Raw genomic sequence first — 10891 nt, 5'->3', positions numbered from 1 at the left:
ATGAACGTTTTATGTTAAGAGAGAAAAAAGCTAGTACTGAATGAATAAATGAAAGATTACATCACTGTTTCCAAAATAGATCAGTAGGGTATTTCCACATTCCCAGGCCCATCTGGACAATGCAGTTAATACGAGTGCAGACAACGGCTAAGTTAACTTGAACATCAGTCCAATTCAAACAACATAACTTTCTGTTGCTTGCAAGTGAAGTTTTCTGCTTGTCGCTACAAAATGCAGACAGTAATGAAACGTGTTTCCTTGTTATCATTAGCTGGACCCGGGGTGTCCATCGCTGTATCGTTTGTACACTGTGCTGTGGGTATTGCCCGCATCTGTATGTACTGATTGTACACTAGTGCCTAATGACCGAAGGTAGCAAGCTGTGTGCTTATTTTCTGGGATCGATGGTGGTGTCTAACACTTCTGTTACAGCGCATTCGAAACTAGGTCAGATTAGCGGCATAAGACGTTTCTTTTTGAGCGAGTCTTCATGCATCCTTTTATTAAAGTATGAGGAGACAAATAAACATGAAAAGAAGATAGATTAGCGAAGCCCTCTAGAAAGCCACAGCGGGTGCTGTTTCAACTCCCTGGTCACAACGTGTTGCTGTCAATAAGTTGCATATCAAAAATACATGGCAACTGGTCAGGAAGCATGGTCCCATGCAGCTACAAACAATACTGCATATACAGGAACATCACATATAGTTGGATCATCCGTTTTACGTGGACCGCAAGGTCATTAGCAGGGGCGGATCCAGGGATCGAGTTCGAGGACGGTCACTATCTTCTGAAATTTGTTGGCAATTAAACTTAGCGACAAACATCATTTTGCTCAACAAGAGGTACATAATAAACGGAACAGTTTGTCGCCGGGTACGCTTACTTTTCAATGATTTACTGCTATATAGGGGTGTCTGTCTCCCTGCCCGAGCTTCTCTTCCGAGAAATCTTGCCGCTAGGATCCGCCGCTTATCAGTTTTGCTGCTCGGTTACCGACTAAGACTCGTCAAAAGATAGTTTTCCCCTCCAAATTATTTCTAATTATTTCCTCAGTCACAAGATTGCTGCGGTAGAAGTTGGCAGGTATACGCGGTCGCCCGGGGCCTGGCAACAGTGAACGCATGACAGTGTCTTATGCGGGCGTCTAGAGGTGTCAAACACTAAAATTTGCTCACCCAATTCCAACCATTGTTGGGCTTGGTTTAATTCTATTAGTTTTTAATATATAACATTATTTTTCGGTCTTCTTTATATTATTGTGTGTATTTGTTCATGTTAACTTTGTACAGCGCTTAGGAACTTTTCTGTATTTCGCTCTACAGATTGTATTATTGTCATTATTACTGTTATAATATAATATATTGTGTTAATCATTGAAGACCCCAAAATCCCCAACATGGAAGTCGGCTTATAAATTCCGCTTCACCAATGGATATTCCATGCATAAAGGTTCAAGCCCCCCCCCCCCCCGTAAATCCATCGGGGAATTTGTTTAACATACACCCACCCTCTCCCCAACTTTTATACCTCTGCACGCCACAGACACTCACCCCATTGTATGGCATGGTTAGTCCCTTAATTGTTTTACATGACATTTAATGAGGCTTTACGTTAAGTAAGTCCCAGCATATAAACTAATGATGGTCCCATTAAAAGGTGCAACTGCTGGTTTGTGACTGCCAGATGGCGAAATATCGATCAGTGATAATGTTTTATGCTTTAATATAATCTGCTTTAATAATGCTTTAATCTGCTTCTGCTGCTTTAATCTGCTTCTGCTGCATTAAACTGCTTCTGCTTTTCCCATTTTTGTATTTTGCGCTAAATAAATTGTTTTAAGCAGATAAATAATGCTTTAATCTGCTCTATTAATTGTATTATTAATATCATTATATTATAATAATATAATATGTTATATGTTTAGCATTAAAAATCCCCAACATGGAAGTCGGCTTATAAATTCCGTTTCGCCAATGGACATTCCATAAAGGTTCAAGCCCCCACGTAAATCAGTCGGGAGTTTTATTAACATACTTCCACCCTCTCCCCACCTTTGAAATCCTCTGCACGCCACATAGACTCACCGCATTGTATGTCATGGTTAGTCCCTTGTTTTTACATGAAATTTAATGAAACTTTACTTTAAGCTAGTCTCAGCATAGAAACTAGTGATGGTCCCATTAAAAAGTGCAACTGCTGGTTTGTGACAGCCAGATGGCGAAATATCGATCAGTGAAAATTTCATATGCTTTAATATATGTAGTATCAGTTAATATCATTTCATGGCAGAACGAGGTGTGACCTTTGCAGGAAAGTATTCTCTACGAAAAGGAAAATATCGATAGAACTTTGAACAAGTGTTCCGCAATTCAATTAAGCAGCGTTGGTGGTGTAGTGGTTAGCATTGATGCCTTCCAAGCATTAGGCCCGGGTTCAATTCCCGGCCAACGCACATTTTTTTTTTTTTTAATGACAAGTTTGAGTTGGTAGCGCCGTCAAAAACAGGAATATAGTTATTCTGTTTACGCAACATAATGCGAGAAAGGGCTATAATATAGTGGTTCTTTCTATTGTTTGTAAATAGGGTTAATTCTCTATTCCAACGTATTTACGTTTTTACGTATTTACGTTTGTTGTAATTTGTCATTGAGATAATAGTTCCCTGTTCACCCGAAGCCTGGATGACACTAGCAACTTTCGATGTATTTGTTCATGTTTTCTTTGTACAGCGCTTGGGAACTTCTTTTTTTTGGTATTTTGCGCTCAATAAATTGTATTATCATCATTATAATATAATAATATAATATGTAATATGTTTAGCATTAAAAATCCCCAACATGGAAGTCGGATTATAAATTCCGTTTCACCATGGACATTCCATAAAGGTTCAAGCCCCCACCCGTAAATCCATCGGGGAATTTTTTTTAACATACACCCACCCTCTCCCCCAACTTTTAAATACCTCTGCATGCCATAGACACTCACCCCATTGTATAGCTTGGTTAGTCCCTTGTTTTACATGACATTTAATGAAACTTTACGTTAAGTTAGTCTCAGCATAGAAACTAATGATGGTCCCATTAAAAGGTGCAACTGCGGTTTTGTGACTGCCAGATGGCGAAATATCGATCAGTGATAATGTTATATGCTTTAATGTATGTAGTGTCAGTTATTATCATTTCATAGCAGAACGTGGTGTGAACTTTGCAGGAAAGTGTTCTCTACGAAAAGGAAAATATAGATAGAACTTTGACCAAGTGTTCTGCAATTCAATTAAGCAGCGTTGGTGGTGTAGTGGTTAGCATTGATGCCTTCCAAGCATTAGGCCCGGGTTCAATTCCCGGCCAACGCAAATTTTTTTTAATGCAGGAAAGTGTTCTCTACGAAAAGGAAAATATCGATAGAACTTTACCCAAGTGTTCTGCAATTCAATGAAGCAGCGTTGGTGGTTTAGTGGTTAGCATTGATGCCTTCCAAGCATTAGGCCCGGGTTCAATTCCCGGCCAACGCACATTTTTAATGCAGGAAAGTGTTCTCTACGAAAAGGAAAATATCGAAAGAACTTTGACCAAGTGTTCTGCAATTCAATGAAGCAGCGTTGGTGGTGTAGTGGTTAGCATTGATGCCTTCCAAGCATTAGGCCCGGGTTCAATTCCCAGCCAACGCACATTTTTTTAATGCAAGAGAGTATTCGCTACGAAAAGGAAAATATCGATAGAACTTTGACCAAGTGTTCCACATTTCAATTAAGCAGCGTTGGTGGTGTAGTGGTTAGCATTGATGCCTTCCAAGCATTAGGCCCGGGTTCAATTCCCGGCCAACGCACATTTTTTTAATGCAGGAAAGTGTTCTCTACGAAAAGGAAAATATCGAAAGAACTTTGACCAAGTGTTCTGCAATTCAATGAAGCAGCGTTGGTGGTGTAGTGGTTAGCATTGATGCCTTCCAAGCATTAGGCCCCGGTTCAATTCCCGGCCAACGCACAATTTTTTAATGCAGGAAAGTGTTCTCTACGAAAAGGAAAATATCGATAGAACTTGACCAAGTGTTCTGCAATTCAATGAAGCAGCGTTGGTGGTGTAGTGGTTAGCATTGATGCCTTCCAAGCATTAGGCCCGGGTTCAATTCCCGGCCAACGCACATTTTTTTAATGCAGGAAAGTGTTCTCTAAGAAAAGGAAAATATCGAAAGAACTTTGACCAAGTGTTCTGCAATTCAATGAAGCAGCGTTGGTGGTGTAGTGGTTAGCATTGATGCCTTCCAAGCATTAGGCCCGGGTTCAATTCCCGGCCAACGCACATTTTTTTAATGCAGGAAAGTGTTCTCTACGAAAAGGAAAATATCGAAAGAACTTTGACCAAGTGTTCTGCAATTCAATGAAGCAGCGTTGGTGGTGTAGTGGTTAGCATTGATGCCTTCCAAGCATTAGGCCCGGGTTCAATTCCCGGCCAACGCACAGTTTTTTAATGCAGGAAAGTGTTTTCTACGAAAAGGAAAATATCGATAGAACTTGACCCAAGTGTTCTGCAATTCAATTAAGCAGCGTTGGTGGTGTAGTGGTAAGCATTGATGCCTTCCAAGCATTAGGCCCGGGTTCAATTCCCGGCCAACGCACATTTTTTTTAATGCAGGAAAGTGTTCTCTACGAAAAGGAAAATATCGATAGAACTTGACCAAGTGTTCTGCAATTCAATGAAGCAGCGTTGGTGGTGTAGTGGTAAGCATTGATGCCTTCCAAGCATTAGGTCCGGGTTCAGTTCCCGGCCAACGCACATTTTTTAATGCAGGAAAGTGTTCTCTACGAAAAGGAAAATATCGATAGAACTTTGACCAAGTGTTCCACATTTCAATTAAGCAGCGTTGGTGGTGTAGTGGTTAGCATTGATGCCTTCCAAGCATTAGGCCCGGGTTCAATTCCCGGCCAACGCACATTTTTTTTTTTTTTAATGACAAGTTTGAGTTGGTAGCGCCGTCAAAAACAGGAATATAGTTATTCTGTTTACGCAACATAATGCGAGAAAGGGCTATAATATAGTGGTTCTTTCTATTGTTTGTAAATAGGGTTAATTCTCTATTCCAACGTATTTACGTTTTTACGTATTTACGTTTGTTGTAATTTGTCATTGAGATAATAGTTCCCTGTTCACCCGAAGCCTGGATGACACTAGCAACTTTCGATGTATTTGTTCATGTTTTCTTTGTACAGCGCTTGGGAACTTCTTTTTTTTGGTATTTTGCGCTCAATAAATTGTATTATCATCATTATAATATAATAATATAATATGTAATATGTTTAGCATTAAAAATCCCCAACATGGAAGTCGGATTATAAATTCCGTTTCACCATGGACATTCCATAAAGGTTCAAGCCCCCACCCGTAAATCCATCGGGGAATTTTTTTTAACATACACCCACCCTCTCCCCCAACTTTTAAATACCTCTGCATGCCATAGACACTCACCCCATTGTATAGCTTGGTTAGTCCCTTGTTTTACATGACATTTAATGAAACTTTACGTTAAGTTAGTCTCAGCATAGAAACTAATGATGGTCCCATTAAAAGGTGCAACTGCGGTTTTGTGACTGCCAGATGGCGAAATATCGATCAGTGATAATGTTATATGCTTTAATGTATGTAGTGTCAGTTATTATCATTTCATAGCAGAACGTGGTGTGAACTTTGCAGGAAAGTGTTCTCTACGAAAAGGAAAATATAGATAGAACTTTGACCAAGTGTTCTGCAATTCAATTAAGCAGCGTTGGTGGTGTAGTGGTTAGCATTGATGCCTTCCAAGCATTAGGCCCGGGTTCAATTCCCGGCCAACGCACATTTTTTTTAATGCAGGAAAGTGTTCTCTACGAAAAGGAAAATATCGATAGAACTTTACCCAAGTGTTCTGCAATTCAATGAAGCAGCGTTGGTGGTTTAGTGGTTAGCATTGATGCCTTCCAAGCATTAGGCCCGGGTTCAATTCCCGGCCAACGCACATTTTTAATGCAGGAAAGTGTTCTCTACGAAAAGGAAAATATCTATAGAACTTTGACCAAGTGTTCTGCAATTCAATGAAGCAGCGTTGGTGGTGTAGTGGTTAGCATTGATGCCTTCCAAGCATTAGGCCCGGGTTCAATTCCCAGCCAACGCACATTTTTTTAATGCAAGAGAGTATTCGCTACGAAAAGGAAAATATCGATAGAACTTTGACCAAGTGTTCCACATTTCAATTAAGCAGCGTTGGTGGTGTAGTGGTTAGCATTGATGCCTTCCAAGCATTAGGCCCGGGTTCAATTCCCGGCCAACGCACATTTTTTTAATGCAGGAAAGTGTTCTCTACGAAAAGGAAAATATCGAAAGAACTTTGACCAAGTGTTCTGCAATTCAATGAAGCAGCGTTGGTGGTGTAGTGGTTAGCATTGATGCCTTCCAAGCATTAGGCCCCGGTTCAATTCCCGGCCAACGCACTTTTTTTAATGCAGGAAAGTGTTCTCTACGAAAAGGAAAATATCGATAGAACTTGACCAAGTGTTCCTCAATTCAATGAAGCAGCGTTGGTGGTGTAGTGGTTAGCATTGATGCCTTCCAAGCATTAGGTCCGGGTTCAATTCCCGGCCAACGCACATTTTTTTAATGCAGGAAAGTGTTCTCTAAGAAAAGGAAAATATCGAAAGAACTTTGACCAAGTGTTCTGCAATTCAATGAAGCAGCGTTGGTGGTGTAGTGGTTAGCATTGATGCCTTCCAAGCATTAGGCCCGGGTTCAATTCCCGGCCAACGCACAGTTTTTTAATGCAGGAAAGTGTTCTGTACGAAAAGGAAAATATCGAAAGAACTTTGACCAAGTGTTCTGCAATTCAATGAAGCAGCGTTGGTGGTGTAGTGGTTAGCATTGATGCCTTCCAAGCATTAGGCCCGGGTTCAATTCCCGGCCAACGCACAGTTTTTTAATGCAGGAAAGTGTTTTCTACGAAAAGGAAAATATCGATAGAACTTGACCCAAGTGTTCTGCAATTCAATTAAGCAGCGTTGGTGGTGTAGTGGTTAGCATTGATGCCTTCCAAGCATTAGGCCCGGGTTCAATTCCCGGCCAACGCACATTTTTTTAATGCAGGAAAGTGTTCTCTACGAAAAGGAAAATATCGAAAGAACTTTGACCAAGTGTTCTGCAATTCAATGAAACAGCGTTGGTGGTGTAGTGGTTAGCATTGATGCCTTCCAAGCATTAGGCCCGGGTTCAATTCCCGGCCAACGCACAGTTTTTTAATGCAGGAAAGTGTTCTCTACGAAAAGGAAAATATCGATAGAACTTGACCCAAGTGTTCTGCAATTCAATTAAGCAGCGTTGGTGGTGTAGTGGTAAGCATTGATGCCTTCCAAGCATTAGGCCCGGGTTCAATTCCCGGCCAACGCACATTTTTTTTAATGCAGGAAAGTGTTCTCTACGAAAAGGAAAATATCGATAGAACTTGACCAAGTGTTCTGCAATTCAATGAAGCAGCGTTGGTGGTGTAGTGGTAAGCATTGATGCCTTCCAAGCACTAGGTCCGGGTTCAGTTCCCGGCCAACGCACATTTTTTAATGCAGGAAAGTGTTCTCTACGAAAAGGAAAATATCTATAGAACTTTGACCAAGTGTTCCACATTTCAATTAAGCAGCGTTGGTGGTGTAGTGGTTAGCATTGATGCCTTCCAAGCATTAGGCCCGGGTTCAATTCCCGGCCAACGCACAATTTTTTAATGCGGTAAAGTGTTCTCTGCGAAAAGGAAAATATCTAAAGAACTTGACCCAAGTGTTCTGCAATTCAATGAAACAGCGTTGGTGGTGTAGTGGTTAGCATTGATGCCTTCCAAGCATTAGGCCCGGGTTCAATTCCCGGCCAACGCACATTTTTTTAATGCAGGAAAGTGTTCTCTACGAAAAGGAAAATATCGAAAGAACTTTGACCAAGTGTTCCGCAATTCAATTAAGCAGCTTTGGTGGTGTAGTGGTTAGCATTGATGCCTTCCAAGCATTAGGCCCGGGTTCAATTCCCGGCCAACGCACATTTTTAATGCAGCAAAGTATTCTCTACGAAAAGGAAAATATCGATAGCTAATATCGATATCGATAGCTAATATCTCAGCCGATAGAGTGGCCAGACTTCTTGGCGCACTGTAACAGCTGTAGAGCGAGAACATTGAGATGGTCAACATGGCTGCTCTTAGTCGAGACATGTCCATACAGCTTCACTTAGATTGTAGTGAGGGAAAGTCAGTTCTTTTTAATCTTTTGAAGGAAAAGTGCATAGATCCCGGAGAACATCTAACGGCAGTTCAGGAACTCCCCGGTAGACTATGGGACGTGACTTTCAAAACAGTAGATTTGAAGAAGAAGTTTTGGCCTGCTCAATCGAGTGCAGATTGCTGCACTGCAACAACATATACCGGTTGCACGACGCTAGTTACGGTTTTGCATGTACCGTATGAATTGGGGGACAACGTGGTGAGGTATATACTAGGCCGTTACGGTAAAGTTGTGAGTGGTCGTTTCCTTACACTTTCCGACTACCCACAGGTGTTTAATGGGATTCGGCAGTATCAGGTTGAAATCACCAAAGACATCCCTTCATCCTTAAGACTTGGTGGAAGAAACTGTTGGGTGAGATATAGAGGCCAGCCCAGAACTTGCCTGAAATGTGGAGCAAACGGACATGAAGCAAAACACTGTGACCAGATAAAGTGCTACAACTGTCACGAAATTGGACATACAGCAAAGCAATGTGTGACTGAAGTTAAGTGCACCGTATGCGAAAAGTTGGGGCACACCTCTCGTAGCTGCCCAATTTCCTTTGCGAACAAAATCAGCCCTACCGCCAGAGCCTGGGTCAAGGGTCCTGCTGTCGTGCAACAAGAGGCAACAATTTCGGAAGAAACTGACGAGCCAACGGCAAAAGTAACTGATGGCAACACCATTGCCGAAACGGTCGATACACAAGGTATGACACAGGACCTAGAGAAAAAAGAAGAAAGTCAAACAATCAACGATAGCGACACAGATTTTTTCGAAAACACAGAGGTTATGGAGACAATGTCTATAGCATCAAGTAGCTGGGCCACCCCTCAAACAGAACATCGGGAAGTATCTAACAGCGAAAGAAGACAGTCTAAACCTTCACCTGAAATATCGTCACAAGAGGACATCGTTGGGGATAATAAATTTCGTCCCAGCTTAAGACCCAAGAGAAAAAGTGTCTCCCAACCTGAGGCAGTCAAAAGACCAGAAAGATCCAGGTCAAGTCTTCGCTTCCCCGCCGAGGATCCCAAAGATAGTGTGAAAATGTCACAAATTTTTCTAGAGGATGAGCCATGGCACTCATGTAAAGCAAAGGGATGCCCGGAAATTTTTTCTGAGTATCACGTTTTGAAAGAGCACCTGTTAAACGCCCACCCAAAGCTGAAACCGTCAAAGTACCCATGTGCTATGAAGTCATGCAAGAATACGTGTAAATCCCCCCAGGAATGGATCTTACATATGGCTGACGAGCACCCAGAATTTGTCAGTAAAAAGGAGATAGAATTTTTCGACAGGTATTTTTTAAGGAATGCCTGATCATCGGAATCTCATTGTGGTATACATCTCGTTCTGTTCTTTACTTTATCTCTCTCTCTATGGCTACTATGAACCTATCGATTGCTTCACTTAACGTTAATGGACTAAGAGACAACAAAAAATGTTCAAAGATTTTACAATGGGCTAAGATATTCAATTTTGATATTATTCTTCTGCAAGAACTGTATTTGTCGGATAGTGCCGACTCTCAATTTTTCAGACGTCAATGGGGTGGTCCTTTCATTTTCTCCCCTAGTTCTTCTAATCACTCTTGTGGGGTGGGTATTGCTTTCAGTAGTAAACTGTGTTGCGTCATTTCGCAAGTAAGACACGATACCTCTGGTCGTTGCATTTCTGCCCTCTGCACTATTCATAACAGTACTGTACGGGTTTGTAACATTTATGCGCCTAACGCCCCGAGTGAAAGGAAAGCGTTTTTCAGGCAAATTTACACTTACACCCGTGGTTACGACCCTATTATTTTGGGGGGCGATTTTAATTGTGTAATGGATGACATCGATCGCTCAAACATTTCGTCCAACCGTTCTGCTTTTGTAGGCCGGGATGAGATCAACGATCTTATTGTCACTTATAATCTTGTTGATTGTTATAGGGTTATCCACCCCACCATACCCGGTCATACCTGGTTTCGTTTTAACAACAGTCAAAGTTCTAGACTTGATCGAATCTACTCTTCGAGAGATTTTTTTGTCAACAAAGCGACTACGTCGCCGATCCCTTATTCTGACCATAAGCCTATTCAGGTCAACATCAAAATTCCTCACACTGCTACTCGGGGGAAAGGTTATTGGAAGTACAATGTGTCTCTTAACAATGATAAGGAATTCTGCAAAGAATTACGTGTTTATTATAAGCTTTGGTCCACTCTGAAGCCAGGTTTTAATGCTTTATCTGATTGGTGGGAGAACGTTAAGTCTAGAATTAAAACGCTTGCGGTTCGGCACAGCTCCCGCATTGCTCGTCAGAAGAGAAATCGGCTTAAAGAGCTTCAAACGCTTTGTGCGACTTCAAATTCTCAGGAAATCGATGATATTATTAACACTGAGTTAAGAGGTGCTTACATTCGTTCCAGAGCTAAATTTCTTGAAGAAGGGGAAAAACCATCTGCCTTTTTCTTTAGAAAAGAAAAACGTCAAGCCGATCAGAAAGTTGTTCATCAAGTCCGCAAACCGGACGGTAATATTACCTGCAATAATAAGGAAATTATAGAGGTTTTCCACAAATTCTTTAGTGATCTCTATTCCAACCACGAAGGGTTTGACGAGAGTTCTCAAGATGTTTTCA

At 41.4% G+C, this 10891-nt stretch overlaps 18 non-coding genes across 18 annotated transcripts; all 18 read left to right on the top strand.

The window, feature by feature from the left end:
* Positions 1-2383: 2383 nt before the first annotated feature.
* Positions 2384-2455, top strand: Trnag-ucc (transfer RNA glycine (anticodon UCC)). Its single transcript has one exon. It is a non-coding gene; the product is annotated as a tRNA-Gly (tRNA).
* Positions 2456-3283: 828 nt separating this feature from the next.
* Positions 3284-3355, top strand: Trnag-ucc (transfer RNA glycine (anticodon UCC)). Its single transcript has one exon. It is a non-coding gene; the product is annotated as a tRNA-Gly (tRNA).
* Positions 3356-3756: 401 nt separating this feature from the next.
* On the top strand, positions 3757-3828 carry Trnag-ucc (transfer RNA glycine (anticodon UCC)). Its single transcript has one exon. It is a non-coding gene; the product is annotated as a tRNA-Gly (tRNA).
* Positions 3829-4071: 243 nt separating this feature from the next.
* On the top strand, positions 4072-4143 carry Trnag-ucc (transfer RNA glycine (anticodon UCC)). Its single transcript has one exon. It is a non-coding gene; the product is annotated as a tRNA-Gly (tRNA).
* Positions 4144-4229: 86 nt separating this feature from the next.
* On the top strand, positions 4230-4301 carry Trnag-ucc (transfer RNA glycine (anticodon UCC)). The gene has a single exon. It is a non-coding gene; the product is annotated as a tRNA-Gly (tRNA).
* An 86-nt stretch (positions 4302-4387) lies between these two features.
* Trnag-ucc (transfer RNA glycine (anticodon UCC)) lies at positions 4388-4459 on the top strand. The gene has a single exon. It is a non-coding gene; the product is annotated as a tRNA-Gly (tRNA).
* An 86-nt stretch (positions 4460-4545) lies between these two features.
* Trnag-ucc (transfer RNA glycine (anticodon UCC)) lies at positions 4546-4617 on the top strand. Its single transcript has one exon. It is a non-coding gene; the product is annotated as a tRNA-Gly (tRNA).
* Positions 4618-4860: 243 nt separating this feature from the next.
* Trnag-ucc (transfer RNA glycine (anticodon UCC)) lies at positions 4861-4932 on the top strand. The gene has a single exon. It is a non-coding gene; the product is annotated as a tRNA-Gly (tRNA).
* An 828-nt stretch (positions 4933-5760) lies between these two features.
* Positions 5761-5832, top strand: Trnag-ucc (transfer RNA glycine (anticodon UCC)). Its single transcript has one exon. It is a non-coding gene; the product is annotated as a tRNA-Gly (tRNA).
* Positions 5833-6233: 401 nt separating this feature from the next.
* Positions 6234-6305, top strand: Trnag-ucc (transfer RNA glycine (anticodon UCC)). The gene has a single exon. It is a non-coding gene; the product is annotated as a tRNA-Gly (tRNA).
* A 242-nt stretch (positions 6306-6547) lies between these two features.
* Positions 6548-6619, top strand: Trnag-ucc (transfer RNA glycine (anticodon UCC)). Its single transcript has one exon. It is a non-coding gene; the product is annotated as a tRNA-Gly (tRNA).
* An 86-nt stretch (positions 6620-6705) lies between these two features.
* On the top strand, positions 6706-6777 carry Trnag-ucc (transfer RNA glycine (anticodon UCC)). The gene has a single exon. It is a non-coding gene; the product is annotated as a tRNA-Gly (tRNA).
* Positions 6778-6863: 86 nt separating this feature from the next.
* Trnag-ucc (transfer RNA glycine (anticodon UCC)) lies at positions 6864-6935 on the top strand. Its single transcript has one exon. It is a non-coding gene; the product is annotated as a tRNA-Gly (tRNA).
* An 86-nt stretch (positions 6936-7021) lies between these two features.
* Trnag-ucc (transfer RNA glycine (anticodon UCC)) lies at positions 7022-7093 on the top strand. The gene has a single exon. It is a non-coding gene; the product is annotated as a tRNA-Gly (tRNA).
* An 86-nt stretch (positions 7094-7179) lies between these two features.
* On the top strand, positions 7180-7251 carry Trnag-ucc (transfer RNA glycine (anticodon UCC)). Its single transcript has one exon. It is a non-coding gene; the product is annotated as a tRNA-Gly (tRNA).
* An 86-nt stretch (positions 7252-7337) lies between these two features.
* Positions 7338-7409, top strand: Trnag-ucc (transfer RNA glycine (anticodon UCC)). Its single transcript has one exon. It is a non-coding gene; the product is annotated as a tRNA-Gly (tRNA).
* A 243-nt stretch (positions 7410-7652) lies between these two features.
* Positions 7653-7724, top strand: Trnag-ucc (transfer RNA glycine (anticodon UCC)). The gene has a single exon. It is a non-coding gene; the product is annotated as a tRNA-Gly (tRNA).
* An 86-nt stretch (positions 7725-7810) lies between these two features.
* On the top strand, positions 7811-7882 carry Trnag-ucc (transfer RNA glycine (anticodon UCC)). The gene has a single exon. It is a non-coding gene; the product is annotated as a tRNA-Gly (tRNA).
* The last annotated feature ends 3009 nt before the right edge of the window (positions 7883-10891 follow it).

Source organism: Apostichopus japonicus, chromosome 15, assembly GCF_037975245.1.
Source record: "Apostichopus japonicus isolate 1M-3 chromosome 15, ASM3797524v1, whole genome shotgun sequence".
Lineage (NCBI taxonomy): Eukaryota > Metazoa > Echinodermata > Holothuroidea > Aspidochirotida > Stichopodidae > Apostichopus > Apostichopus japonicus.
This window is presented reverse-complemented; position numbering and strand designations above follow the sequence as displayed.